A 24,654-nucleotide genomic window follows, 5' to 3' on the forward strand; every position below is an offset into this window, starting at 1 on the left:
CATGTGAGTGACGATCGAGGATGATAATCATGCACAATCTTATTAAAAAAATTGGATATTTGGTTTTCTGATTATTTGTGGTCCTGTTTCTTTTTTAGTTACTTGGATTTTTTTTTTCTGAGAGAAAGACAGAGTGTGAATTTGGGTGGGTAGGGATGTGTAGAGACTCTGGGGAGAAGTTGAAGGAGGGGGAAAAGCATGATCAGAACATATTATATGAAAAAAATCAATTAAGGTAAAAGGCAGGTATAGCAAAGCAATTCAGTCCAAAGCATGCAAAAAAGAAAAAAAGAACAGGAAAAGGGAAAAGAAATATAAGACCAATTCCCTTCAGAATGATCTTTACTTATTTATTTATCTATTTTTATTTTTAAATTTAAATTAGAATCAAGGTTGCTTCACATGTCAATCCCAGGTCCCTCTCCCTCTCACGCCCTCCCACCAACCCCTCCCCCCAATATCCCCTCATTTCCCCAGGGAGGGTGAGGCCCTCCATGGGAGGTCCATAGTCTGTCATTTCATCCAGGGCAGGGCCTAGACCCTCCCCCAAGAGTCCAGGTTGAGAGTTCATCTCTCACTGTGGTATGGGCACCTAAAGTCCATTTGTATGCCACAGATAAATACTAATCTACTACCTGAGGCCCCATAGATTGCCTAGGCCTCCTCACTGGCACCCGCATTCAGGGGGTCTTGATAAGCCCCATGCTGGATTCCCAGCCATCAGTCTGGGGTTCAAGAGCTAACCCTTGTCAGGTCAGCTGTTTTTGGAGGTTAACCCAACCCAGTCTTGACCCCTATGCTCATCACTCCTCTCTCTCTGTCACTGGGTTCCTTGAGTGTTTAGCTGTGGGAGTCTTCCTCTGCTTCCATTATCCATTAGAAGAAGGTTCTGTTCCCCAGCCTATAATCCCAGAATGATCTTTATTGTAAAAGATAAAATCTTGACCATAGGTGGTTGTGTGGTTGAGCTTTGAGATGGAAGAACATTAGAAGGGACCCATCATGCCAGTGGCAGCATAGTGGAGCCCCAAAGGGAGAGAAGCCTCATTACGAGAAACGATTAAAGTAAAGAAGGCAGAAAGATAGCCAGAGGAACAGCCTTGGGAGAACTAAAAGGAGAGAAGGAAACAGAGAGCCTCAAGCAAAGTCACCTGATCAAAGATGATGTCTGACTTTACTATGCTTGGGGGACTTGTGCAAAACTCCTTACCATGACGTGGTTTGATATAGTCTGTCTTAGCTAGGGTTACTATTTCTGTGATGAAATGCTATGGCCAGACCGAAGCAATGTGGAGAGTATGGTAGTTTGAAAAGAAATGGTCCCCATAGAGAGAGGAGGTGTGCTCTTGTTAGAGTAGGTATGGTCTTGTGGAAGGAAGTGTGTCACTGAGGAGCCAGTCTTGGAGGTCTTGTATATATTCAAGCCATGCCCAGTGAGACAGACCACTTCCTGTTGCATGAAAGTCAAGATGTAGGGCCCTCAGCTGTCCCCAGCATCATGCCTGCCTGCATGCCACCACAGTTTCCACCATGAAAATAATGGACTAAACCTCTGAAACTGTAAGCCTCCCAATTAAATGCTTTCCTTCATAGGAGTTCCGGAGGTCATGGGATCTTTTCATGCCAATAGAAGCACTTAAGACAGGAAGAAAAGATTTATTCAGTGTATGCTTCTCCAACGTAGTTCATCATTGAAGAGAGTTGGGAGAAGAAGTCAGACAGAGCAGGAACGTGGAGTCAGGAGCTGATGCAGAAGCCATGGCCAAATGCTGCTTAAATGCTTGCTACCCCTGGCTTGCTCAGCTTCCTTTCCTATAAAAGCCAGTATGATCAGCCCAGGGATAGAAACACCCATAATGAGCTAGGCCCTCTCCCAAAATGCCCTTCACCCAGATTCATGGAGAGGAACTGGTAGGGGGAGTCTAGGCGTGCTCCCTTCCCACTACCATAGATATGCAAGTGTTCTCACTGTCATAGCAAGGGTAGTTGCTATGGACTACAAGTGTCAAGGACTGATTTCTAAGAGGAAAATGGCTCTTTAAGGGTTTGCTGTCTACAGGCTATTTTTGGAAGCCAATATTCTTGTTCCCTAGAGACTATGCACATTTCTTGATCCATGCACCCCCCCTTGTTCATTTTCACAACCCAAACCAGAAAGATTGCTCTTAGTCCTACCTCAGCTCTAGAGAGCTAAGATGACAGGTCTAGGCATCCATACCCAACGATCCTTGCCAGTGCTTAAGATTTGATTATGTCCTTGTAACTGTTCTGGAAGTAATGGAAATATTCCAAAGAAACACCAACAGTCCTCTCATTGCTAATTAGACTAATTAAAAAATCGACTCCAAGAAATTGTTAATTCCCTAGGTATCTCCTGGGAAAGGGAAAAGGCTGAGGTCTCTGGGGCAGCCCTATACCTGCTTATCCTGGGGAAAGATTTAGAACACAGACCTTGCTTACTGGAGCTCAGGCAATGGTGACAGGCTGGGCAGTAGCATACCTTCATTGGGACAGTTCCGCTATTCACAACTCTTAAGTTCGCTATTTAAAGATAGTCACATGGAAGCCATCAAGCCTTTTTGCCCTTCTATTCAGTACAACCACACAGAATAAATCTCCTTTTTCTTCTTTCAGCAATTTCCCATTTATTTAATTGACTTACTGACAGAATTTTGGTTGTACCACAAAGCTGGGCAAAGTGATAAGAGCAAATATATCAGCATCCTGTGTTTTAATTTAAAATAAGTGACTCAAGAGAGAAACACCATGCAACAGAGTTCAAGTGAAAGGGTTTTATTTTTTTAATTAAGGGAAAAGGATTGTAAGAAGGGAAAGGGGACGGGGGGAGACTGACCTCTGGGAACAGGAGCAACAGAAGAGAGGGAGACATAAAGAGAGGAGAGAGAGGGTGAGAGGAACAGACAGAGAGACAGAGAAAAAGAAAGGGATGGGAGGTCGTCAGGGACCTTTTAAAAAGGAACATAGTGATTGTGCACAGGTGGTGCTCTTAGTGGCTGCAGATGAGGGCGTCTCCTGTCAGAACCCCAAGGGCAGGACAGTACAAATGCCTAAACACTAACATGCTGGAAACCAAACAAGGCCATATAATAAGGTTAGAAATATATTCACCGTCTCCGTATCTCTCCTCCCTTCCTCTCCCCCCCCTCAAGTTTGAATAAGAAAAATGTGAATCTCTGTGTGTTTAGACTTTGTAAGCTCCACTTCTTTTACCATCAAAGTAAAATGTGTGTGGATGGAGAGTGAATATAAGCAGTTTTTGTGGGGGGGAGAGGGGATCTGACTTGATTTGGAGTAGATGAGATAGAGCCCTAGGTATTCCAGTTATCAGGAATCTCAATGACCAATCTTGCAGCTAGCCTGAGGTTGCAGCAGTGGTAGAAACATAATACTAACAGCCTAGCAAAAAACTTAACAGGGAAATCTGGACTCCATCAGGGGGAAAAATCAATTCAAGCTCCTCTACAATATATTTATGTTAACAAAATGTCTACATCAACAAGAACTGTACAAAATCATTACCCACTTACACTTGGGAAAGGAATCAATAGAAACTGTGGTAGAGGAGGCTTAGTATTCAACATAGCTCACATAAATGTGCTCCAGTAACTGGAAAATACCATTTTTTAAAGAATTGGATGAAGGGATATGTGCAAAATGTTTTATGAAAATCCACTACTGAGGCACCATTGAATTACAAAATTTTTAAGTGAACAAAAGGAAATTTTGGTATTGAAGTGTGTACTGTGAGTGGGAAGGAAAGTTATACAAAGAAACAAGCCCTGTCTGACTCAAGGGCTACAGTCTGGGAGAACCTATAGAGGGGAAGTGTCTAGAGGAAAAAAACCCACAGTCTGCAGCCTGAGTTTAAGCCGTGGCAGTTATAGGACAGAAAGAGGGAAGGGACTAATTTTTTTCCATTTTGCTTCCTGTTTGATTGTTGCTAGCAATAACTAAGGAAATTAAGTGACCGGTAGATCAATGGGAGAATATCAGTGACTGATAAGTCCCACTCACTCATGATTATCCATCATAGGATGGATGATGGCAAGAATCTAGACCACAAGTTAGATTCTGGGATTTTCATTGTTTAACCAAAATGAATGGGCATTAAATAAAATGGCATGGCCATGGATAACAAAAAGAAAAACATTATTATAGCTTAAATGAGGCATTCTCTTGGGAGTGTCAGTATCAGATTAAAAGCAGTAGAAGATGTAAGTCATCAAGGAGGTTGAAGCATTATGAATGAAAACATCCAGTACGGAAGTTACAAAATGAAAAGTGTAATAAAAGTAAAAGCCTCCTCCTTGGTTGCAGACCTCTATGTCGGGTTCCATCAATTACTAGATGAAGGCTCTATGATGATAGTTGAGTATTCACCAATCTGAGTACAGGGGGAGCCCAGTTCGGGCATCCTCTCCACTGTTTCTAGGAGTCTTACCTGGGGCCATTCTTGTAGATTCTTGGAAATTTCCCTAGTACCAGGTTTCGCCCTAACCCCTACTGGTTCTATTAAGACAACACTTTCAATGCTCTTCAACTGCATCCCTCCCCCCTGACTCTCCTGTTCCCTTATATTTTCATCCCCCCTCCTCCCCCTTACCATCCCCCTGCCCCTGGTTTATCCAGTAGATCTGATCCAGGAATCCAGTAGAAGGCAGGAAGAACTGAGGTTGCAATGTGAAATGAAATTTAAAAGAATAAATAAATTATTTTTTAAAAAGTAAAAGCCTCATGCCGGGCGTTGGTGGCACACGCCTTTAATCCCAGCACTCGGGAGGCAGAGGCAGGCGGATATCTGTGAGTTCGAGACCAGCCTGGACTACCAAGTGAGTTCCAGGACAGCCTCCAAAGCCACAGAGAAACCCTGTCTCGAAAAAACAAAAACAAAAACAAAAACAAAAAAGTAAAAGCCTCAGGAAATGTGTGATACTTTCAAGCATGCTAATATGTAAGACAATAGCTGTCACAGAGAGAAGGGGCAGCAAAATATCTAAGGAAACATCAGAGGCTTGGATAGTTGACAGACAGCTTGCTTTGCATGTATGAGGGCTTGAGTTCAATTCCCAGTACTACATAAACTGGTCATTGTGATGCATATATGAAATTCCAGTGCTGTGGAGGAGGAGGGGAAAGGATCAGGAGTTTGAAGATATATTGACAATTTTCTTGCTTTAGGCTAGCCTAGAATAAATGGAGCCATGGTTTTAATCAAGCCATAAATAGTAAAAAATAAATAAATACATATATAAGTAAAAAAAATAAATCAAACGACAGCAATAGCAAACCAAGAAAACTGGTTGGAAAAACTTCCCAAATGTATTGGAAAACTTAGACATAAGCAAGAAGACCATCAAGCTCTTGATGAGGCTGGGCGTTGGTGGCACACGCCTTTAATCCCAGCACTCGGGAGGCAGAGGCAGGAGGATCTCTGTAAATTCGAGGCCAGCCTGGTCTACAGAGCGAGTTTCAGGACAGCCTCCAAAACAATACAGTGAAACCCTGTCTCGGAAAAAAGGAAAAAAAAAAAGTTCTTGATGAACAACAACAACAAAAAATCTTAACTAGACACATTCATATTAATGCTATTGAAAGACAAACATTTAAAATCAGTAAACAGAAATTCACTCAACACACACAGAAGGAAACAATACAACTAATTGAATTATCATAACAGAAATGGCTGAGGACAGAAGAAGGGCAGGAAACTACACTGAGAGGAAACAAAACACTCATGCAATCTATGTTTGGCCAATATATGAACCAAATGTTTTACGAAAGACTGAAAGAATTTGTTTACTCTTATTATAAGAAAAAGGAAAGAAAGACAGAAAATGGTCACAATTCAGACTAACAGACACACACACACACAAATGTGAAGAGCTAAGAAAAGTTATTCGCGTGATACATTGGCTGGCTTCCTTCCTTATTTTTCAGATAAAATACCTGACAAAACCACTTAAGAAAGAAGTGGTGAGAATTAGATAGAAGCAGGTCAGATAGAAAAGAAAAAAAAATCCTCCTAGCTGGTCTGTGTTTTGCCTTTGGCCAGGAATACCAGAAAGTTTCTGACCAGAGATAGTGACTCACACCCTGGTTTCTGTTCTGCCCTAGACGGAGGCAGGACATTCCATAAACATTCTCCTAGAGACTCAGGTGTGTACTAAAGTCTCAATGTAGCCATGAAAAGATTCTTGAAGATTCAAGGATACCTTTTTGGTGGGGCAACTGGACTGACCAGCTCTTTCTGTACCACAATCTAGTTTCTTGTATACATTCTAAGAAAAGCCCCACACTAGCAGCTTGTTGGTACCCACGCTGGACATCCACTCCTGCTGCACAAATACTCTGTCTTTATCTCAGTGTCCCACCTATGAACCTGTACAGCATTCCTGTCTAAGCTCACACCCTTCCCATGGGCTGTGAAATTCATTCTTTGAATTCATGAGACAAGAACTCAGCGCTGCGTAGGGCAAGTTCGGTGTGACCATGAACTTCTGAAATCCGGTCTCCTGAGTTAAGCCTCTGATTGAGAAAGCCTCCATTGCTCACAGGGACCATTTCTACCCCTTGTTTTTGATGGATATATTTTGCGTTTTGGTTGGAGGAGATGGCAGTGACATCTCAAGGATGGATTCATGAAGTGGTTGGCCACATTGCCAGCTGAGAAGCAGAAGAAAACTGATAGCAAGCTTAGTTTCTTCTTTTTATTCAGCCTAGGACCAGCTAAATGGAATGCTGTTGTTCACATTCAGCATGGTTTTTCAGTGAACGTTCTCAGGGAACAATGTGGGGAGGAGGGGGGGAGGAGGTGGGGGAGGTGGGGGGTGTTACTCAAAGGTGTGTCTCTTGGTGATACCTATCTAGGTCAGTCGACAAAGTAAATTCACCACCACACAACGAAGAATCTAAGACTATATTTTCTCAATTTATTTTCACATGTACAAATGATAATTATCCATACATAAAACAAAGTCATTGGATCAATATCTCCTAGCATATAAATTGTATCTTATGTATATTGTAGGTCAGACAAAAATGTTTTTAAAGCATTTAGAGGGAAATAAAAGAGTAAACCTTCATATTTTGGGATTAGATAATGGTTTCTTAACCATAACAAAAGCTCCCTGACTATGAATATATATATGTATGTATATCTGTATATATACTTTGCATATATTTGAGTCACTTTGACATTGCAAATATTATAATCAAGAAAACGAAGAAACATCCTAAAGGATAGGAGAGAATATTTGCTAGTCTTGTATCAGTTCTGAGAACTGTATCCAGGATACATAAGGATCTCTCAGGATTCAGAAGTGGAAAGACAAATACACAAACGAAAAGGCAAGCAAAGCTTACAACTAGCCCTTTCTCCAGAGAAGATACATGAAACTGTCCCTGATAGTGCACACCTAAACCACATCACGGTGCTCAAGGGGAGGAGGCAGGAGCGCCAGATGCTCAAGGTTGTTTTCGGTGTCACGACAATTGTTAGGCTACATAAGACCCTTTCTCCAAACAAACAAAAGCCAAAGACAAGGTATTCTGTTCACTAAATGACACAAGATTAATGTCGGAAGCATGTTTTCCTTCCTAAGCCAGAGCTCTATAAAAATGGCCCATGCTGTACTATAGTGTGTGCAATCCACAGTCCTTAGTCTGTATGCAGCTCATACTAGTTATGAATGTGGACAAGCACAATTTCATTTCTGCTAAATTTCTGTGTGTGTGTGTGTGTATGTGTGTGTGTGTGTGTGTGTGTGTGTGTGTGTGTATGTGTGTGTGCGTGTATGTGCACATGCTCGTGGGCTCACAGAGACCAGAAGAGGTTGGGATCTAACTTTTAAATTTGAGAGAACTAAAACAGGAATTGGAAAGCAAAATGTAAGATGTATTGGAGCAATTTCTGAGGTTTGTGGCTCTAACGGGTTTCATATTGAAATACAGATGCTCGTTGGGGATGAGTGGGATGGGAGCATGGGTGTCTGGAAGCTGGGAAATAAATGTAGGACAATGGATCATTGTTGTTAATGTCGTGCCCGCTGCACAGCCTGTGTCCGAGAATGTGGTGAGGGTGTCAGGATTGATGACACAGAGACCAGTCAACGATGTAAAGAAAACTTTAAGCAGGCCCCAAAAAGGCTCAAGAAAACTTCCCAAGAAAGGCTCCCTCCAGAAAACCTTCTGCTCCCTCCTTACCCCTGGCTGGTTCTGCTCTGACACCAGAGACTGACTTGGGTGTGTCAGAAGAGGCGGTTAGTCTTTGGAAAAGGTGGAGGTCAGGGTGGTTCCAGTGGGCCAGCCCTTTTCAGGAACTTATTGCCCTGGGCATTGTATTGTTTTTAGTAAACATGTTTTTAGTAAACATTGTCTTACAGCTGCCTACTCCCAGGCTGATGGGGAAGTGGGTCTCTGCCCAAGGTCTGGTGTCCCCACAGTTAAATATCACCCCCCCCCCAATTCTTCTTTTGGAAGTAACAAAATCATTAGAAGATGCCACTTGGTAAATTGCTTTTGTTTTCTGCGTTTGATAAGCCACTTCTGTCACGATATGGTTATAACGCTACAGGATGTTTCACGGAGAGCCACGAGAATGGTGGAGCGGAGCACATGGAATCATATGTTGATGACAATGTGAGAGAGTGCCAATGGGAGAGATCTGGCAGGGTCGTGCCATGGATGCGGAAGGCGCTGGCCACCCTAAAGGGTTCTGCCACGTGTTCTGCAGCCCTGCTTCTGCACGGTTCACAAGGTGCAGAACATAGCAATGTCCTGGATGAGGGCTGTAAGGTTCTCTGGCTGTTCTCTTTGCTATTGGGCAGCAAAGCCAACATCTTCGTGTGGAAAGGGAAACTAAATCTCCACATCACATTGTCTGAATATGCTTTCCCAGCCCCTCCTGTCCTCTGCTTGGCTTTCCTTTTATATAAGTAAGTGATGAAAGGGGTAACTAAACTGAAAGGCTTTACTTTTAATAATTTACAAACAAAGGGACCAGACCCTCACTCAGCCCCCTGCTTTAGTAGCTATGACGGGCTGCAGAAAAGACACGTAGGCCTCTGACACAAGGAAACTCCAGATTCCCTGGCCTCCTGGAGCCTAGGGCCAAAACTGAACATAAAGAAACTCCAGAAGCAGCCCCCCCAGCCTCCTAGCTACTTGGTTCCTGGGAACTACTTGACCACAAGAGAAACTTCAGAGGAGACCAAACCTCCCCTGTAGTCTCTAGGATATAGTTCTGAAAACTACAGGTGTCTATGAACAACAGGCCACTTGCAAGTAACAAGACAAAGCCATAGAAACCACAGAACATTCCCTCTCAGTATTGGCCAATGAAAATAATTAGTACACAGATATTTCATGTCAAAATATGACTTTGAGAAATTCTCCTGATTGTTCCCAAATGTCAGTCAATCAGAAGCCAACCTATACCTACTGATGTAATCTTGTAACTTTTTTCTTTAAAACCTAGCAGTAGGAAGGGAACTTCACTCCCTCTGGAGGCTGCTGCTTCAGTTTGGTAGATGGGGGTCCCTGTCATGGTTGGATAAGCAATCAATAAAAGTTTGCTTTTGCAGTTTTGTGGGTCTGTCTTCCTGGTGGTCTCTGGGGATCTTTGTGACTTGGGCACAGCAAGTAACATTCTGATAATTATTCAGTATTTTTCAGGGGAGGGGGAGTTTGAAACAGGGGTTGTCTGTGAACCCCTGGCTGTCCTGGAACTCTCTCTGCAGACCATGTTGGCCTCAAACTAATAGAAATCCTCCTACCTTTGCCTCCTGACTGCTGGGATTAAAAACTTGTACCACCACTGTTGGGCAATTGTTCTCTTTGATAAGTGATTTATGGGTCAGAAAATTAAAAGCCTTTTGGATGATACTGCCCACAAAGACACTTTCAACAAAATTTAGTTGAGAACAGATAATTCTGGTGAAAATGAGGTAGTTATCTCTCCATGTAAAAAAATTTCACACTGTCACCCAGGGCAGCATGAAGTGTTCTTTTCAGGGGTCTCCACTCAGATCAACACTGGATTCATGGGCTATGAATCAGAAAAGAATTAAAGGGTGAGCCGGTTTGAAGCCAGGTTGATGTATCACTAAAGATTTTAATCTAGATTCTAAGCCAGGGTTAAGAGGACAAGGAACTGGAGGACAAACTAAGAAACATCCGCAAACTAGGGTGTAGCTGAGGAATCAAACCACCTGATGGGGAAGTCCTGTGTATATGTCAATAAAGCTCTGTTGGCCAATAGGGAAGCAAGATAGGTGGGACTAGGAGTCGAATAGGAGTCTGGGAAAGAGAAACACAGGAGTCATCATGTAGCTGCCACAGGGGTAAGAAATCCGGACCCTTTTCTCCGGTAAGAGAAATACTTAGATTAACAATTATGGGGTAAATACTTAAGTCAGAGCTAGCCAGTAAGAAACAAGCAAGGCCAACAGCTTCATAATTAATACAGCGTCTTGTGTGTTATTTGGGGACTACAACATGACAGAGCCCAGGCGATTGGTGGGGAAAAACCAAAGCGGCTAGCAAGGAAAAGGCTTCACTCAACAAGAGCCAAGTCAGGCAGTGGTGGCACATGCCTTTAATTCAGGTGGATCTCTGTGAGTTTGAGGCTAGCTCGGTATATAGAGCGAGTTCCGGAACAGCCCATGCTATACAGAGATACCCTGTCTTGAACAACAACAACAACAACAACAACAACAACAAAACCCTAAATAACACAAAAACAAAACAACAACAAAAGAGGTACATCTAGTATTTTTGTAAATTTCTTTAATAGATAGTTATAATTTTATTCAAATATTTAATCAAACAATAGTTAATAAGACCACAGGGTGGTTCCTGGTTGTTCCTGGTATGACTACAACTGGTAAGAGAAGGTTCTAGAGCACAAGGATGTGGGAAGATCACCACAGTACAACCCGGAAATATCTGGGAGAAGGGTCAGTCACATCAGGCCTAAGGTCTGGCTCATTGCTACCTTAATGTAAAATGCCTGTGTTTGAAAGGCATTTACCTCTGTGCTGACAACCATCACAGCAAGTTGCAGCTGTGTTGGATGTTTGCCTCTCAGCTGATGGGACCCATCAGCCAGATTCAAGGTAAGAACCCCGTCAGTCCCCTTTTAAAACAGTGTCCCCATAGTGTTTCCTCTTTGTATTCTGCTTCAATTATTGGTTATTGCTTATCCACCAAACATGTAGTATGATAAATATATTACACATTTGATAAGACAATGAAAACTCAGGGACCCAAAGCTAGAACTTGAATCCAGACCACAAAATCCAGGGTTTTTCACTAGTAAATGGTAATATCAACTTTTCAAAGTAGTAAAATCACGAGCAATTGTGGGCCATGATGTAATTACAGTTTACGGCAACTGTCAGTTCAGGTGTCAACCCACCAGAGAAATTGCTCTCAGGTGGAGGAGCCCTGCCGGGCAGGGTCGCTGTGTCTGAAAAGTGCTGCTTTCATCTGTGCCTTCACTCGGGCAGTAACAACGATGACATCTCCCATTACCACACATCTTCATGTAATGTGCACTTGTAATACCATGAGTACATCTCAATCTTATGGGCACATATATTTGGTCATAGTCAGGTCATAGTCTCTCTATGCTATATAAAACTAGCTCTCATAGTCCAGTCTAGCCTGTCCTCTATTAGCCTTACTGATGGAGCAACTTTGCCAGACGTGTGTCCTTCTGGACAAATCATAAACAGAATCTTCACAGACTTTACTTGTGAAGTTGCAGGCATCTGGCCTGGTGGGATTTAAGCTCTTAAGAGGATGTACAGGGAACTAGGGAGGTGTCTGTCCTTGCATCACAGTCCTTCAAGAGATCTATAGCTCCTAACTTCCTTCACCAACACCTCCTGCTCTGACTCAAAATAGCAGTTAGCACTCTGGTACCAGTTTTTGATGTAAGATTGCAGATTGAGTAGACTAAACTTTTGTTTAGGTCCTGAGATTCAGGGGATTAAAAAAAAAGAAGCTGTAAACCAACTAACCATGACCAGATATTATTATTAAACCTTAAAAATAGAAAATAGTAGCCTGGCGGTGTTGGCGCACACCTTAAATCCCAGCACTCGGGAGGCAGAGGCAGACGGATCTCTGTGAGTTCGAGGCCACCCTGGTCTACAGAGCTAGTTCCAGGACAGCTTCCAAAACAATACAGAGAAACCCTGTCTCTAAAAACCAAAAAAAAAAAAAAGGAAAATAGTGCATGCATGTATGTTTGATGCCCCCTTACATCTCTCATTGGTTTAGTTTCTTCCCACTGTAACCTTTGTAGCTATCCCGTTTAAGAGATAAGCTGGACTTTTATAACCCACAGCTGTTGTCAGTCACCAATTTAGCTGACCAAGTGTTTCCCTTGTAGTTTTTTTTTATAACTAACAATTTGCTAATGTATGTATGTATGTATGCTTGGGAATTTGTAACATCAGAATAATAAGGAATGAGGAGCATAAAGAATGCAGGAAAAATAAGAGTGTAAAAGTGTAAACACTGTAGGAAATGCAGAAGATGAAGGAGGAGGAGGAGGAGGGAGAGGAGGAGGGTGGTAAAATAATTTGAAGGAGAATGAATTGGAACTGAGTCTGGAACAGAGAGTTGGAACTGGAGTTGGAATTAAGAAATTATAGACATTTAGGACCAGGAAGGTAGAACTAAAGCAGAACAATAAGGAGACAAGACTGAAACTGCAAGCGTGTGAGTTCTTTCCCTGAAGTTTCTAAGTTCCCTTTATTATGCTGTTGTCTCTGACCTGAACTCTGGGAGGCAGTTGTGAGCTGGACCCACAAGCTATCAATACTAAACCCAAACTACCTTAAGACATGGATATTATTAAATGTATTTGTGCAACCCAGAAACGATATTTTACTAGGAAATTTGAGGTACTAATCATGGGAAATATGATCATTTCAAGAGTGGAAAACGTTGAATTGTCTTCGTGTTTGCAATTTTTATCTTGGCCACCAGGTGGCGGGATTGTTCTTATTACTGTGGTAAAGGTACTTTGTTTTCTAAACCTCGATCTGTCCTTTCTGCTTGGCTCTTTTGGGAGAGTGTCTGTCCTTGCATCACAGTCTCTCTGTGTAGCTCAGGACTTACCCTGAACGCTTGTTCCCATTGCTTCACTTTTAGTGCTAAGACTGGAGTTGTGCACGATCAATTCTTGCCTCTGTTTCGGTTCAAAATGGAATAGTTCTGTCCCTTTTATAAAAAAATTTACTTTTCAGTTTCTCACAGACATTGCCATTTTTATCTAATTTTAGCAGAATTATTTTCTCCTTGCAAATAATTGGAAAGAACAGACAGTAACTTGAAGTTTTTACTTTGTAAATTCTGCTTTTATTATTTTGATTTATTTCTTTTTAGTTTGGAAATAGAATGCACATATTTTTTTTGTTGTTGTTACAGGTTTTTGTCTTTAAGAATCCCCAACAGTGGATGCTAGGTACTATTCTGTAATTTATTTTTAAGTGATAAATATAGTCCTAAAAAACACAAAAAAGTCTGAACAATCAGTAAATAATCTTGACAGTTTACGTATATTTTAAAAATATTAGTATATAGTATTTTTTCTTTTTCTTTTCTTTCTGAAATGGGGTCTTACTCTGTAGCTCGGGCTGGCTCCAACTTCATATCAGTACCCCTGCTTTAATATCGTGAGGGCTGGAATGAGAGCCAAGGCTCAGCAGGACTCGCGATACAGCACTCAAACTGTTAACAGAGCACGCACGGGGAAGACTGCCTTGCTGACGACACAATGCAATGCTACAAAGCAATGCTTGGTCACAAAACGAATTGCACAGCCCCAGCTGCGTTAGGTGGAGCTATGTCCACTTCCATATCTCTCCTCTTCTCCACCTCTTCCCTGTAAAGAGCGCAAGGTTCTGGCTTCAATAGAAAACTCTTCCTCTTGCGTTCATGCTTCCCACGTGACTACGTGAAGATTCCTTCTGTTTCTCTTTCGTCATCGTCTCCATTCGATTACATTCCAGGCATCGGTAACTCAGCTGGCCAGAGCGGAACTCGTCATCAAGCCCTGTCCCTGCCATGGCACCCTACATTTCTTACTTTCTCCATTTTAATCAGTGGCAGGACCTAGCTGACGCCAGCTTCCTACCTTTGCATTCTAAGCTTATTAACTACCCCATTATTTTATTCATTTATTTAGCATCGTGTGTGTGTGTGTGTGTGTGTGTGTGTGTGTGTGTGTGTGTGTGTGTGTACGCGCGCGCAACATTTAGGAGTTGGTTTTTTCCCTCCACCATGTGGTTTCTGGGGACCAAAGTCGGGTCATCAGGCTTGGAGGAATGTGACTTTACCTACTGGATCCATCTTCGCAATGTATTCAGACTCCATCCACAGTCACTACTACATAAACAATGGACTTTGTAAATCACTATCAAATATAATCTAATGGCTATAATTTAAAAAAGGTTAATAGATGAATTGGGTTTCTAAGTTATTTCATTGATATGCATTGGGTTGTACTATGTCACAGTAGAACAAACTGAGTGGCGTATGTAAAGATGTATAGCAAGCAAATTTCCTCTATCATTTTACAGGCATTGTTAAGAAGCAATTTGAGGAAAACATTTAGGAATGATAGAGATAAGGCAAATATAACACATTCCAATGACTTAACAGTTTAGTAAAGCCTTTATAGTTACAGAACTACAGGAAGTCACAAATCAAGGCATTTTAAAATATATCGGTGACAACATCAAGTAGGTGGTTTACAGGAAACTGGCAGAACCTCTGCTGCAGATTGAAAGTGGAACCTGGCAGTGTCAGCCTTTGGGTTGAGGAAGCTAGAGGTCGGTGAAGATGGTGCATTCCAAGGAGGCTTGCCTGATGGTCACAAGGATGCTAGGTCAGAAGGGGGGATCTGGAATCTAGAGACAGCACAAGATAAGTTGGCTCTGGATGGGTTCATTCTAACTCTCCATGGTGATCCTAATAGAATTCATCTTAATCTTTCAGGTGGCTGTGATAAAACACCACAATCCAGGTAACTTACAGAAGGAGGACTATCTGGGCTTGAGTTTCCAGAGGCATAATAGTCCATGACTGTCACTGTGGGGAAGCATGGCAGTGATCAGGTGTGGTGCCTGGAGCAGCAAGGGGAGGGCTCACAGCTTAAGCTGCAAACAAGAAACAGGGAGTGTAGTGGGGATGGCACAAGGCTTTTGAAACTCAAAGTTCACTTCCAATGATATCCTTCGTACCACTAACTGGGTATAAAGTATTCGGACATCTGAGCCAATGGAGACCACTCTCATTCAAACCGTTGTAGAATCTTTGACAATGTGTGGTTGGCTGTTTTTCCTGGGAACTTCTGTCCTTATTTGGCACAACGTTTATTTTCAAACACTGTTTACTTCTTGAGTATGTGATAATTTAGTAATGTAAAATTCGTATCACTTGGTGATACAAACTGGAAGTCAAAGTGTTTATTTTCTTGAATTATTGGTTTCCAGCTGCCCCACTCCCTGCTGATACCCAGAGCCAGTCTTGAGAAAAGCTATGAAGCAAAACTGATGGTTTTCAATATGCTTTATAGTTTTTTTTATCATTTTTTATTTTAATTTTAAATAGCTTGTTTTACATGTCAATCCCAGTTCCCTCTCCCTCCCCTCCTCCCACACTCCCCTTCCCCCCCCCTCCCACCCTATTGCCAAATCCTTCCACATAGGGGATATCTAGAGTCTGTTATTTTACTCTTGGTAGGGTCAAGGCACTCCCCTAAGAGTCCAGGCTGAGAGAGCATCTCTCTTTGTGCTATAGGCACCTGAAGACAGTTTGTATACCAGGGATAGACACTGATCCACAGCTCAGGGCCCCATAGGTTGCCCAGGCCTTCTCACTGACACTCACATTTGGGGGGTCCAGATCAGTCCCATGCTGGCCTCCCCACTGTAGCTCTGGGGTCCAAGAGCTCTCCTCTGTTCAAATCAGCTGTCTCTGCTGGTTTTGCCAGCCCATTCTTTGCCAATTTGCTCATCACTCCTCTCTCTCTGTCACTGGGTTCCTTGGGTTCAGTTCAGTGCTTAGTTGTGTGTTTGCCTCTGCTTCCATCAGTCACAGGATGAAGGCTCCCGGATGGTTATAGACATCAAGTTCATTATCAGGAATGGGCATTCGAGGTGGTCCCTCCACTATTGCTTAGCTTGCCAATTGATGTTATACCTTTAGATCACTCGAGGTCACTCTGGTGCCTGATCTGTCTTCGATCCTATGATTCCCTCTTCCCCCTATTCTACCCCCACCCCCTCAACTTCCTGTTCCCCCATGACCAACTCCCTTCCTCTTTACCCCCTCTATTCTTCCCAGGTCCCACTCCCCCCCCACCCCTCGCCGTGTTCCCCATCCATTCAGAGGATCTTGTATCCATCCTCTTCTCTTGGGTACTATGCATATATGCATATCTTTTAGGTTCTTTCCTGTTTCCCAGACTCTCTATCTGTGGAAGTGCAGACTGGCACTATCCTGATCCATATCTAGAATCCATATATGAGTGAGTACATACCATGTTTGTCTTTTTGCGACTGGGTTACCTCACTCAGGATGGTTTCTTCCAGTGCTATCCATTTCCCTGCGAATTTCAAGATTCCATTTTTTTTTTTCTGCTGAGTAATACTCTATTGTGTAAATGTACCACATTTTCTCTATCCACACTTCAGTTGAGGGCATCTAGGTTGCTTCCAGGTTCTGGCCATTACAAACAATGCTGCTATGAACATAGTGGAGCAGATGCCCTTGTTGTATGAACCTGCCTCATTTGGATAAATGCCTAAGAGTGGAATTGCTGGGTCTAGTGGTAGATTAATTCCCATTTTCCTGAGGAATCTCCATACTGATTTCCAAAGAGGCTGTATGAGTCGGCATTCCCACCAGCAGTGGAGGAGTGTTCCTCTCTCTCCACATCCTCTCCAGCATAAATTGTCTTCGGTGTTTTTGATTCTAGCCATTCTGACAGGAGTAAGATGGTGTCTCAGAGTTGTTTTGATTTGCATTTCCCTGATGGCTAAGGATGTTGAGCACTTTCTTAAGTGTCTCTTGGCCATTTTAGCCTCCTCTACTGAGAATTCTCTATTTAGCTCTGTACCCCACCTTTCAAGTGGATCCTTTGGTGTTTTGGAGACTTGTTTCTTGCTTTATAGTTTTATCAGTCATTGGAGTGCCAGAGCAGAAGCTAACAAAGTTAAATGGGAAATGAAAACTGTCTGCAAAACCATTGCGATAGGGAAGGGAGGCTAGAAGGAAACCTGAACTCAACTCTGATGAAACATAGGTGCCGCTGTTTTAAAGTAGAGTTAGAACTTAGAACATTTGTATTTGCCTGAATTTGACAAGACGAAAACTAAATTCTCACATTTTCAGGACAGGAGTGAGAGGTACTGAATATTCACCTCTGATTTCTGGTGGGGACCACAGACAGGGGTGAGCCCTCCCTACACAGTTAGATAGCACTGGGTGCTTTGAAAAGGGTATCCCTTCTCAATCTACAGTTAAAAAAAAGAGTCAATGTCTACTGACAAGTTTTCTGAAATAAATGCCACATGAGAAGAAGAAATAACTACGATCAGAAAGAAGCCATTCTACACTATTGCCACTCAGAGGAAAATATCAAAGCTCTTATGGCTCAGAGTCACACAAATTCCTTGCCTTGGTTTAATTGGTTCAGAAATGTGTCTAAGCATGCTTTATTCACTATAACCTGTGATCACTTGGTATTTGAGTCTGGATTCAGGAACTCAATGATACAAGAGCCCTTCTTAAATTTTAGGCTGACTTATTGTATTATATTTTTAATTAAACAGCCCATCTGTCAATGGATTTGTAGCTTTAATCAGGCACACAAAGCAGAGTAATTAGTTACCAGTGGCTGAAAAAATAAGCCACAGTATTCTCAACAGACATTGATCCTGTTTTTACGCTTTTAAATTCTGAAACACGGAATAGTAGTCATAAAAGACCTGCTGTGAATGGAGAAGACTGGGATAACGAGGCTCAGAAACACTGAAGCTAATTACCTGCAGTAAATGGTTTGAATGTGGGCCAATAAGAGATTGGGGAGTAAGCATTTAAAGCCACTATAGTAGAAGACATGAAATGAGACAAAAGAAATGAGGGATGGAAATGTAATGTGTAGAAGAAAATCATACGGGAGATTAAGAAAATTACATTGCCATTGTGTTCTATTCCAATGCCGTCAATACCCTTCACTGCCAATGGGTCATGAATTAAGTCAGAATGGCACACAGGTTCACTCCTTTTTGTTTCCCCTGTTTCTTTCCTTATCTTCCTCATTTTATGACTTGGATAATTAGCTACATTGCAGATACACAATCCATATACATGAAACCTCAAAGAATGGTGATGGGACAGGCTGTGATTATCTAACTGAAGACAGGAGTTTTCCAGAGACATATCGTCTTTGTCAGCCACATCATAGATAGATGTATCTATTAATAACTGCTTAGTTGATGAATGTATGTGTTGTTAGATTTATATATTGAAAACTATTTAGTTGATGAATGTATAAGTTGTTATATTGTTCTCTGTTGGGTGGATGTTTCAGATTTTGGTAGAAGGTCTTTTTTATAATTAATCCATCCTCATGTCCATAGAAATATGAATAATAAGCTTCCCTGTTTTATATGACAATAGAGCACTGGACATAGGGAAAATGAAAAGTAAATTGACACTGCTTTGAATCTGCATTCCTTTTTGCTAGGAAAAAGTAATTGTCTTAGACTTGTATACTTTTCAATGAATAGTCACTTAACTCTGAGAAGCAGAGAGGGAGCAAATCTTTCTTATTCATGAAGTTATGAAGAAAAGATGCACAAATTGGATGACCTAGTTGTGATCCTGGACAGCAGAACAACTTTGCAGAGATCAGATTCTGGCCCTGGAGCTGCCAAAATAGGTGTATCAGTTCACCTAGATACACAAAAAGGCCAAAATAAGTATTTATTCCTTTGCATTTTATAGTTATTTTTAAAGGCAGTATACAAATATTCCACTGATGTTAGGTGTTTCCATACAGTTTTATCTGTCTTAATGCATACTAGTAGGCCACTTGTGCTTAATTATATATAGTTTGTTTATACCTGTATAAAAGGCAGGATACATAAACTAAAACCAAAATAAATTTCTTGTATTATTAAATGATCACAGCTAATAAAATTTGGTTCATGGTGCATCCCCTGCAGCATGTAAACTATTGGCATCATATTTGATTAATCCATTCTTTTTTTCCTTTCCCAAGATGGTTTTCAGAGCTGATTGCTATTATTTATTATTTTAATTTATTTATAAGACAAGTTTGCCAGAGTTTTTACAGCCCTAATTAGTGAAGTTCAGCCATCCACCCTTGCTGGAACAACTAAACAAAGTAATCATAGTGAAAACCAGAAAGGTTGCAAAGAGGAATTGGTGGTTCCCCCACCCCAAGTCAACATTTCCTGTCCTGACATGAAGTTTAAGCTGAAGTAGAGCAGAAATAGCTATATTCTTTCTCACTTTTCCTTAACAGCTCTGTTTTTCCTCTACTCACTTGTTATCCATATTTCTTTATGCTTGGCAATAGACAACCAATTTGAAAGTCACTGGCTTTGGTGCCTGTTGATTTTCCAGTGCCATAACTCCATGAGTTAAGTTCACCAAGAGCCAAGAAAGGTTCTGTTGGTCTCAAAAACTCAATGTTAATAGAATGAGATTCATGGGGGTGGGGACCATCTAGTCCTCTGTGGGTCATTACTTTAGTAGTCCATAGCCAAAAGGAAGGACAGAGACATTTCCTTGGACTGTCTTCATTCCTTCTGGGATGGCTGCCACAGCTCTTTACTGTGTAGGCATTCAGTTTATCATGAAGCTCAGATTGGTTGCAACCTCTTCATCTCAGCCTCTTGACTGTTGGAATTACAGGTATGTAGTACCAAACCTAACTCAAAGAATTACCTTCTTTTTTTTAAGTAAAAGAGCTTGCCAAGTACCCAACCCTGTAGAATTCTGTCACATACAGGGAGAGAACAATGAAATGGGAAGAGAGAATTCCTTAACCTAGTGGTTTATACACCTCAGCACATCTTAGTGTTGTTTTTCTAAGATATTTCTGAATCTGGGAGGCCCCTGTGAATTTATAACTGGGTACTAGGATGCAATAGGATGAACAAAAATTCAGTACAGTAAGCCTTCCTGTTGAAAACAAGGGAAAATTTCTCCTCAATGGTATGGGGCCATCTTTATGAAGTATGATTAGTAGAACAGAGACCCGTTGTCTTGGTCATTGTTCTATTGCCATGAAGAGACACCATGACCATAGCAACTCTTAAAAATGAAAATATTGAATTGGGGCTGGCTTACAGTTTCAGAGCTTTAGTTTATTAAAACCATTGAATAATGGATGGATCATGGCAAGAAGTGTGGCAGCATGCAGGCAGACATGGTGCTGCGAAGGTAACTGAGAGTTGTACATCTGGATCCACAGGAATCAGGAAGACAGATACACTGGGCCTGGCTTGAGCATTTGAAACACCAAAGTCCACCCCTAAATAAACACTTTCTCCAACAAGGCCACACCTCCTAATCACTGTCAAATAGCACCACTCCCTAAAGGCCAATGGCCCAATGTGGTGCCATTCCTATTCAAACCTCCACAGCCTAATACTAGTTCTTATGAGAAGCCTAAATTGGGAAGGAGCCTGATTACCATAGTACTTACTATTGTAAAGATAAGAATGTATATTTTGCTGTGGTGTTTTCTAGTTAATTAACACAGATTATCATTCTAGTCTAGGAATAAAATTTTTAATCATCCACATGATGCTGCTCCCTTGAGAAGTAATTGTTATCCTGAGCACACCAAAGAAGAGGGTCCTATCTGATTGGCTTCATGGGAGACTGGGGATTATTTATGTTGCTATATTTTTAGGAGGCTCACTTTTGATTTTGCATTCTACTTTTGGTGTGTATTCAATATAAAATTATTTTCCTTCTCTTCTCCATTTGTGGAAATGGAGACTCTGGTTTTAAGAGAATTTCTCTCAGACAGTGCTTTTATGTTAACACTGTCGAAAAACAGAAGAAAAACATGTAAATGAAAGCAGGTCATAAGAAAACATTACTACAAATGTTAACAGATAAAGAACCATAATTGTATTTCTTGGATTTGTAACACTTGAAAATGTAAATCATAAGTGAATGGAGACTGAGTAAATGTATAATCTGTGGGTGGATACAGAGCAAATATTGTAAGAGAATATTTTCACTCACCCAAATGAGGATAAATTGAATAGATAATGGCTAGAATTCATAAACAAAGATGCCATAAAGATTCATTAATTAGTGTTAGAAAATAAATTAGGAAACGGACAATGGAAGTGAGCGTGTGACTTTTGTAGGACAAATAGTTGCTGAGTATTAATGCAAGAGAGGTAGGTGTTGGTGGATACTCTTGTCTTTGTAAATAAAGATATTTGTTTCAAAGTCCTTGGATATTTTATTTAGATAAATAAAAAGTGTAAAATTTCTTGATTCATAGGGAAAAACTGTTTTTAACAATAAAAGTCATGACTTACAAATTTTCCAGTGAAATACCTCAAACTTTCTTTCAAATTTCATGAATTTGATGCACCCTCCTTTGTGTTTCTTTCTCCTTCTTCCAGGAACTCATGAAAAAGATGTCCAGAAATTCATGGATCTCAAAGCGAAGCGTACAGTTTAAAGGCATAGGCCAAAGTGTCAATTTGTGAGATTTATGATGTTCTGAAATTGGAACAGATACTAACACCATGTTTGTACTCTCTCTGCATGGCACTAAAATAATCAGCTCTTAAGGGGCACATTCAGCCAGGAAGCTTCTTGAGTTATTGCCAAGCTATCCTTTTCTTTTATCTGTCTTATATACTCACATTCAGGACTTTCTAGCACTAATACAAATGATTTTGAAATTAAGTTGACTATAGCTCAGCTACATACCACAGTTCAACTTTGACACACACACACATACACCATTCCCGTACACATATATTTTCTCACTGATTCCTGAGATTGACAACCCTTTCTTAACTGCAGTATTGGAAATAGATAAGATCACTATGATGCATTTTTATTATCAGAAGCACAGACCTAAGTTTGAATGAACACTAAATAGTGGCCGTTCATGTCATGAACAGAATTAGGAGTTATCAACGACAACGAAAACACAGGCTTTCTTGTTCTGTTAGTACTGTGAGCTAAAGTTTGGCTCATGTATGACTTAAGAGTTATTTGCTTCATTTGATCATGCTAATCAAAAACTAGTAGATGAATGGCAGGAAAGCACTCTGAAGAAAATAATACGATCATTCTTTCTCCATAGCTAAATAGCCTTATGCTAAAATGTTTAAAACTGATAAAATTAATCTACTCAAATCATCAGGGGATGTGTCCACCTGCATATCAGAAGTTTTGGCATTAAATTAAATAAAAGGAAGTGAGTTCTATGGTCAGAGATAACAAACCTCAAGCGGCAAGACTCGGAGTCCTTTGTCCATTTGTCCTGTGACCGACCATACTGCTGCCCGGCTTTTGCTCCGTCTTCTCTCTGGTCACAGAGCTGTTTAGCCCAGGAACCTGAGTGCAGTACTGAGTAGGAGGTGACACATGCAATCCCAGCAGTGATTTCTGCTGTCATCTCAGGTTTTCTATGTATCTACATGCCCAAAAGTCATTTAGATGCAAGGACTAGATAATTTGGGGGTATATATTAATGATTATAATAACAAAGACAACCTTCAAAAGAATACCTTGTCTTTTAATGTTTTAAGGTTTACTACCCATCTATTCTTTTTTTTAAAAAAAGATTTATTTGTTATATATGCAGTATTCTGCCTGCATGTATGCCTGCATACCAGAAGAGGGCGACGGATCTCATTATAGATGGTTGTGAGCCACTGTGTGGTTTCTGGGAATTGAACTCAGGACCTCTGGAAGGGTAGCCAGTGCTCTTAACCTTTGAGCCAACTCTCCAGACCAGCCATCTATTCTTTTTATATCTGTGATGTAACAACATAAGATTTATTGTCTCAGGAAATTCATGTTTGCACAAACTATTGTCAGCTATTATTTCATTGCTGTAGGTGAGGTTTCCAGAATTAACTCATCTTTCAGAAGTGATACTTTAGACCTTATCAGCATCTTCCCACCTCTCCCTTTCACCAGCACCTTCCAAATACCATTGCTCCTTTTGTTTCTGAGTTTGTGTAAAATTTCACACTTGGCATAGGTCATGTATTTGCATTTCTCTGTTGAGCTTGTTGCTTAGCACAATGTCATAGTGATTCTTCCATATAGTCAGAAATGTCAGAATTCTTCTCTTTTTAAAGAGGTGCACACGCACATGCTCATGTGTTTATATCATAATTTCTATATTCATTCATGTGTTGATGGACATTTAAGATAATGCCATGTGTTAGCTATCATAATTAGTATGAATAGGGAGAGGATGGAGTCATTCATCCATGTTTCCACCTGTAGAAGCGACAGGATTTTCCTCAGTAGAGACCTTGATACATGCAAGCCTGGATTCTTGGTTTTGCTAGGAAAATAATTTCAGGATGAGCCAGGGTAAGCAGAGTTTGAGTTCGTGTATTAGAAATTCTTTCATTGTGTGTGAGTGTGAGGGAGGGAGAGAGAGAGAGAGAGAGAGAGAGAGAGAGAGAGAGAGAGAGAGAGAGAGAGAGGGAGAGAGAGAGAGAGAGAGAGAGAGAGAGAGAGAGAGAGAGAGAGAGAGAGAGAGAGAGAGAGAGAGAGAGATGGAGGTCAGAGGATAATTTGCAGGAATCCTTTTTTTTTCTTCCACAAAGAAATTATGGGCATCAAAATTATGTCATGATGACTTTGAGCAATTACATTTAACCACTAAGCAATTTGGCTACCCTGGTGGAGCCTATTAAGAGATTACCTTTGACATAGATCTTAAGTACAGGGACTACACAAGAAGAGGCTATCAAGGAAAGAATAAGACATACCATGCACCGCTATTTGATTCTCAAGGAGAATTGTGTGTATTGTCTTTGCAGTTGTTATATGTGATCCTTGCATTTCAAGTTGTATTGTTTGAAGAATATAATTTGTGATGCTTTAAAGATTAAGCATACAGAGAAGATTTAAAAAGCTGAATTCTTCCTGTTGGTGTAGTGGAGAAAACAGAAAAATTCTGAGCAAGAAAAAAAAGGAAAAAAAAAGGAAAGATTAAGATTAAAGTAAGTAAATGTAAACATCAAGTAAAATACTTAGGCTGGTGTACTTATTTTTCTACCTTTTATAAGTTCCCTTTCTAGATGAAATCATAAGGTGGTATTATGAGGCATGTTGTTTAGATTTAAAGATGAGCTAGATGGTTAATATGGTAAAATTCTTTTGTTGTTGTTTTCTTGAGACAGGGTTTCTCTGTGTAGCCCTGGCTCTCCTGAAACTTGCTCAGTAGACTGGGCTGGCCTTGAAGTCAGAGACTCACTTGCCTCTGCCTCTTAAGTGCTGGAATTAAAGGAGTGCTCCACCAGTGACCTGCTAATGCTAAGGATTTTTACTACCTCTAAAGATGAGCAGGGC

General features: G+C 40.9%; 1 non-coding gene across 1 annotated transcript; it reads left to right on the forward strand.

Annotated features, from left to right (window-relative positions):
* The first annotated feature begins 24,196 nt into the window (after positions 1 to 24,196).
* On the forward strand, positions 24,197 to 24,268 carry LOC121142985. Its single transcript, XR_005880128.1, has one exon. It is a non-coding gene; the product is annotated as a small nucleolar RNA SNORD26 (small nucleolar RNA).
* Positions 24,269 to 24,654: the final 386 nt, after the last annotated feature.

This window comes from Mesocricetus auratus, unplaced genomic scaffold (genome assembly GCF_017639785.1).
Source record: "Mesocricetus auratus isolate SY011 unplaced genomic scaffold, BCM_Maur_2.0 Super-Scaffold_100010, whole genome shotgun sequence".
Taxonomy (NCBI): Eukaryota; Metazoa; Chordata; class Mammalia; order Rodentia; family Cricetidae; genus Mesocricetus; species Mesocricetus auratus.